At 35.8% G+C, this 6,597-nt stretch overlaps 1 pseudogene; it reads left to right on the forward strand.

Annotated features, from left to right (window-relative positions):
• Positions 1 to 6,155: 6,155 nt before the first annotated feature.
• On the forward strand, positions 6,156 to 6,385 carry LOC115283670 (annotated as a pseudogene).
• The last annotated feature ends 212 nt before the right edge of the window (positions 6,386 to 6,597 follow it).

A 6,597-nucleotide genomic window follows, 5' to 3' on the forward strand; every position in this document is an offset into this window, starting at 1 on the left:
GGGGCAACTATGGAAACTTTGCACTAACTTTTCAACTGTTCTATAAATTTAAAATTATTCCAAAATAGAAAGATTGTTACAAAAAAAGTATTAATTGAGGCAAAAAGGCCACAATTCGCAATGGGCATATAAAGTTATGACTATTTTGGTACCAAATAACATAGCAGCTTTCATAAAGCTGAAATCTTAAGGGATACAGGGAAAAATAAATAATAGAGTAAAACACTAAAAACATGAGAAATTTAACTCACCTTTCTCATTCCAGGACAGATCAGACTGTCATCAACAACAACAACAAAAAAACCCAGTAAGAATATAGAAAACCTAAATAACAAAATCAATATTAGGTCAAGAAGAAAGTCTTAAATTCTAAAAAGTAGAACTAATAACAATGCTCTCTGATCACACTGGATAAATTGGAAATCAACGTAAAATGGAAAATCTCTTTGTCAAACAACTCTGGGGTCTGAAGGGAAATTCAAACCAAAACTTCTGAATTTCTAGAAAATAGTAATGAAAACACTACATTTCAGAATCAATGGGTATAGATAAAGCTACTTTATAGCCTTAAGATACTTGTACTAAAATCAAGGGAAAAAAATTAAATGAATAAGCATTTAACTCAAAAAATTAGAGAAAGAAAAAAATAAAGTTAAGAAAAATGGAAGGAAAAAAATTAACAAAGAAAAATTCAAGTAAAGAAGTTAGAAAACAGTAAAACAAATAAATAGATGAGCTGATTCTGTTAAATAGAAATATATAAACCATTAAATAACATACTTAAGAAGGAGAAAGCAAAATATACAAAATAGGAAATGAAAAGTTGGACATAACCATAGTAAGAGGACATTTTATTTTTATTTAAAAAATTTTAAGTTTATTCATTTTTGAGAGAGAGAGAGACAGAGACAGAGAGAGAGACAGAGTGGGAGTAGGGGAGGAGCAGAGAGAGAGAGAGGGAGACAGAATCTGAAGCACTCTCCAGGCTCTGAGCTGTCAGCACAGAGCCCGCTGCAGGGCTCAAACCCACAAACTGTGAGATCATGACCTGAACCCAAGTAGGTTGCTTAACTGACTAAGCCTCCCACGCACCCCAAGGGCATTTTAAACATAAAGGATATCCTTGTCCAACTCTATGCAAATTGTTTTCAATACCTGGAAGAAATGGTAAACACCTAGGAAAATATAATTTACTTTAGTTTGACTTGGTCCATTTTCATGGAAGAAATAGAGAAAGCTATAAAAGAGCTAAGCTTCCCCCAAAGGTTACCAGACCATGAGGCTTTTATGGGGGAAGTCTAATCCTAAAAAGCAGATAATTTGAATGCTATTTTTATTTTCCTGAGTCTAGATAAAGAAGGAACACTTCCCAATTCCTTTATAAAGTAAGTATAATAATGATACCAAGATCAGACAAAGATTCTACAAGAAAAAGAAAATGATACAGACCAATAGTCACTTATGAATAGCAATGTAAAATTCTTTTTATAGCAATGCAAAACTTTAAATAAAATATTAGCAAGCAGAATCCATGACTGTTTGGGGTTTATTCCAAGAAAGCATGAATCATTCACTATTATAAAATCCATTAATATAATCTAACATATTATTAACTCTAAGGAAAAAATCATATCATCATTTTCAGAGATGCCAAAGAATCATTCAGCAAAATTCAATACCTATTCTTTTTTTAAAGTTATTTATTTATTTTTTAATGTACATCCAAGTTAGTTAGTATATAGTGCAACAATGAACCATTCTTTTTTTTTTTTTTTTAATGTGTGGGGTTTTTTTTGAGAGAGAGAAAGAGAGAGACAGAGAGCTGTAGGGGAGGGCCAGAGAGAGAGGGAGACACAGAATCCGAAGCAGGCTCCAAGCTCTGAGCTGTCAGCACAGAGCCCCACTTGGGGCTTGAACTCACAAACCGTGAGATCATGACTTTAGCTAAAGTTCGACGTTTAACTGACTGAGCCACCCAGATGCCTCAACATCCATTCTTCATAAAAACATTCAGTAAGAGAAATATAAGGTTTATTCCTTCATGTAATTTAAGTGTGTGTGTGTGTGTGTGTGTATCTCCAAATCCAGCAATCCAGCCTTTCACTTAACCAGGAAACAGTAGCAACATTTATATGCTAAAATCAGAAACCAGGTAAGGATATCTACTCTCTCCCCTACAATTTAACATTGTATTGGATGTAGCAAGCATTGTAATTAAAAAAGAGAAAGAAATCAGAAGTATGAAATTGGAATTGAGGAGGTAAAGCTATCATTATTTATAGATAAATTTGTATAGCCATAAACCCAAGCAAATCAATAGAAAAACTATGTCAATTAAGATAAGGTAGCAGGATATAAAATTAATATATTAAAAATCATTTGGTTAGAAGACATATGGATCATGGGTGCCTGGCTGGCTCAGTTAGCAGAGTATATGACTCTTAATCTCAGGGTTGTAAGTTTCAGCCCCACATTGGGTGTGGACATTACTTAAAAATAAAATCTTAAAAAAAAAAGAAGAGGGGTTCCTGGGTGGCTTAGTCTGTTAAGCTTTGACTCCAGCTCAGGTCATGATCTAACAGTTTGTGAGTTTGAGCCCTACTTTGGGCTCTTTGCTGTCAGCCTGGAGCCCACTTCAGATTCTGTTTCCCTCTCTCTGCCCTTCCCCCACTCACATGTGCTCTCTCTCCCTCTCTCAAAAATAGATAAACATTAAAAACACTTAAGAAAAGAAGATATATGGAAGAGAAGGAAGGCTCCTTTAGTGTAGTGACAGAAAAGGTAAAATACTGCCTTAGTACGTTGTGGCTGCTATAACAGAATGCCATAGACTGGGTGGCTTATAAACAACAGAAATGTATTTTTCACAGTTCTAGAGGCTGAAAAGTCCAAAATTAAGTCAGGCAGATTTGGTGTTTGTTTAGGGCTGCTTCCTGGTTCTAGCTGAGTCCATTGGGCCTCTTTTATATGGGCACTAATCCCACTCATGAGGGCTCCACCCTCATGACCTAATCACTTTCTAAAAGCCTTACCTCCAAATACCATCACAGTGAGGATTTGGTCTCAACAACTGAATTTTGAGGCACACAAGCATTTATTTATTTCCCCCTTCCCCCTTTTTACCCCTCCCCTGAGGCCCACAAACATTTAGACTATAGCAAATACCTAGAAACAAACTTAATAAGAAATGGCCAAAACTTTTATTAGAAAACATTCATAACACTATGAAGGAACAAATGGAAAGGCATTCCGTGTTCTTAAACAGGAAGATTCAAAATTATGAGGATGTCAAATTAATTTATAAAGTTAGTATAAACTCACTAACATACCATTTTTCCTCTTTTCCTGAAAGTAGACAAACTGAATTAAAGTTCAAATGGAAAAATAACAAGCAAGCATAGCCAGGATATCTCTGAAAAGGAAGAACAATGACGCAGGACTATTGCCACAATAATGCTCTGTAAAAAGACAAAATGAACATACCCAAAGCAATCTACATATTCAATGCAATCCCTATCAAAATAACATTAGCATTCTTCACAGAGCTAGAACCATCCTAAAATTTGTATGGAACCATAAAATACCCAGAATAGCCAAAGCAATCTTGAAAAAGAAAACCAAAGCTGGAGGCGTCACAATCCCAGACTTCAAGCTGCATTACAAAGCTGTAATCATCAAGACAGTATGATGCTGGCACGAGAACACACACTCAGATCAATGGAACAGAACAGAGAATCCAGAAATGGACCCACAAATGTATGGCCAACTCATCTTTCACAAAGCAGGCAAGAATATTCTATGGAGTAAAGACAATCTCTTCTGCAAGTGGTGCTAGGAAAACTGTACGGTGACATGCAGAAAAATGAACCTGGACCACTTTCTTACACCATACACAAAAATAAACTCGAAATGGATGAAAGACCTAAATGTAAGACAGGAAGCCATCAAAATCCTCGAGGAGAAAGCAGGCAAGAACCTCTTTGATCTTGGCTGCAGCAACTTCTTACTCAACACATCTCCAGAGGCAAGGGAAACAAAAGTGAAAATTAACTATTGGGACCTCATCAAAATAAAATCTGCACATTGAAGGAAACAATCAGCAAAATTAAAAGGCAACCGATGGAATGGAAGAAGATATTTGCAAACGACATATCAGATAAAGGGTTGGTATCCAAAATCTATAAACAAACTTATCAAATTCAACACCCAAAAAACAAATAATCCAGTGAAGAAATGGGCTAAAGACATGAACAGACGCTTCTCCAAAGAAGACATCCAGATGGCCAACAGACACATGAAATGATGCTCAACATCACTCATCATCAGGGAAATACAAGTCACAACCACAATGAGATACCACCTCACACTGGTCAGAATGGCTAACATCAACAAGTCAGGCAACAAGATGCTGGTGAGGATGCAGAGAAAGAGGATCTCTTTTGCACTGCTGGTGGCAATGCAAACTGGTAGAGCCACGCTGGAAAATGGTATGGAGATTCCTCAAAAAATTAAAAATAGAAATACCCTATGACCCAGCAATTGCACTACTGGGTATTTATCCAAGGGATACAGGTATGCTGTTTCAAAGGGACACATGCACCCCAATGTTTATAGCAGCACTGTCAACAATAGGCAAAGTATGGGAAGAGCCCAAATGTCCATCAATGGATGGATGGATAAAGATGTGGTATATATATACTCAGCAATCAAAAAGAATGAAATCTTACCATTTGCAACTACGTGGATAGATCTAGAGGGTATCATGCTAAGCAAATAACTAGTGTCAGTCAGAGAAAGACAAATATCATATGACTTCATTTATATGAGGACTAAGACACAAAACAGATGAACATAAGAGAACAGAAGCAAAAATAATATAAAAGCAGGGAGGGGGACAAAAACATAAGAGACTCTTAAATATGGAGAACAAATAGTGGGTTACTGGAAGGGTTGTGGGAGGGGGGGATGGGCTAAATGGATAAGGGGCAATAAGGAATCTACTCTTGAAATCATTGTTGCACTATATGCTAACTAACTTGGATGTAAATTATAAAAAATAATTTAAAAATTTAGAAAAAGACAAAATGAACATTTATGTACCTAACTTATTAGAGTCTGTGGATCATTTGAGACCTTCTACAATCTGCATCAGGCTCTGTCTATACTAAGTTTATGGCTTGGCTGGAGATTGGCTACTATATTATGCCTTGACTGGGAGGACCAGTCTCATTTCTACATGTCTCTCACATCCTTCCAAGGCTATCTTAGGTATGTTCTTGTAGCAGTGATAGGGGCCCAAAGGATGAAACAGAATAGGCAAGAGCTTTTTCAAGTCTCTTCTTATATCAGGTGTGTGACTATCTTGTTGGTTAAAGCAAATTATATGGCCACACTCAGAGTCAATATGGGAGGGCACTATCGAAGGGTGTGGATACATAGAGACAATGAAAAATTGGGGTCATTAATGCAATCTATCACAAACAATGACTCAAAATCTAGAATCCGTAGAAGAAAACATAGGTAAGTTTGTTTACATAAAATAAAATAAAACTTACCTGGGAAAAATCCATTAGCAACGTCAAAAGGATAACATATTGGGGAAAAACACTGACAAATGATATAATTCACAAAGGTCCACTCTCTTTAATTATATAACAACATTGTAGAAATCAAGGAAAGGCCAATAATCCAACAGAAAAATATAGGGTATAAAGAGAAACCTCACAGAAAAAGACATAAAATTGACACTTAAACATGTGAAAAGATGCTTAACCTCACTTATAAGAAGAGAAATGTAAATTAAAACTATCATGAGATACCATTTCTTACCTATCACATTGTAAAAAATCGAAGTCTTTAATAATATACTCTGTTGGTGAGGCTGCAGTAAAACTGATAAACTCATACATGGGTGGTAAGTGCAAAATGATATACCTATGGAGGGCTAAATTTGGCAATATCTACCAGTTACAAATATAATGATTGGAATTTATCCTACATAATTATCTGCATATGCATGAAATGTCTCTTCATTATGGCACTGTTTGTAATACCAAAGGACTAAAAACATCCCAAGCATTCATCAATAGGGGACTGCAGTCATTAATAAAACTATTGTAAGAATTTAAATTCTTTGAGCTCACAGAGTAGACATCATGAGCAAAGCTCACCCGCCCAAGTTGAAAAAATTTATGGACAAGAAATTATCATTGAAATTAAACGGTGGCAGACATGTCCAGGGAATATTGCGGCGGTTCGATCCCTTTATAAATTTTTTAATAGATGAATGTGTGGAGATGGCAACTAGTGGGCAACAGAACAACACTGGAATGGTGGTAATTTGAGGAAATAGTATCATCATGTTAGAAGCCTTGGAACGAGTATAAACAATGGATGTTTTCACCAGAAGAAACCAACTGCTTCCACATGTCCACTCCATAGCACCTGTTTTACTACAATATAAAAATCAGGTCGTGCATTTTCATATTGAACTTTTTTAATAGTAAAAAAAAAAAAAGAATTTAAATTCTCTTTTACTAGGCCCCGGTCAAGCCATGTTTGTAAATCCAACTGAACTGGCAGTAAAGACGACTTTTG

Source organism: Suricata suricatta, chromosome X (assembly GCF_006229205.1).
Source record: "Suricata suricatta isolate VVHF042 chromosome X, meerkat_22Aug2017_6uvM2_HiC, whole genome shotgun sequence".
NCBI lineage: Eukaryota > Metazoa > Chordata > Mammalia > Carnivora > Herpestidae > Suricata > Suricata suricatta.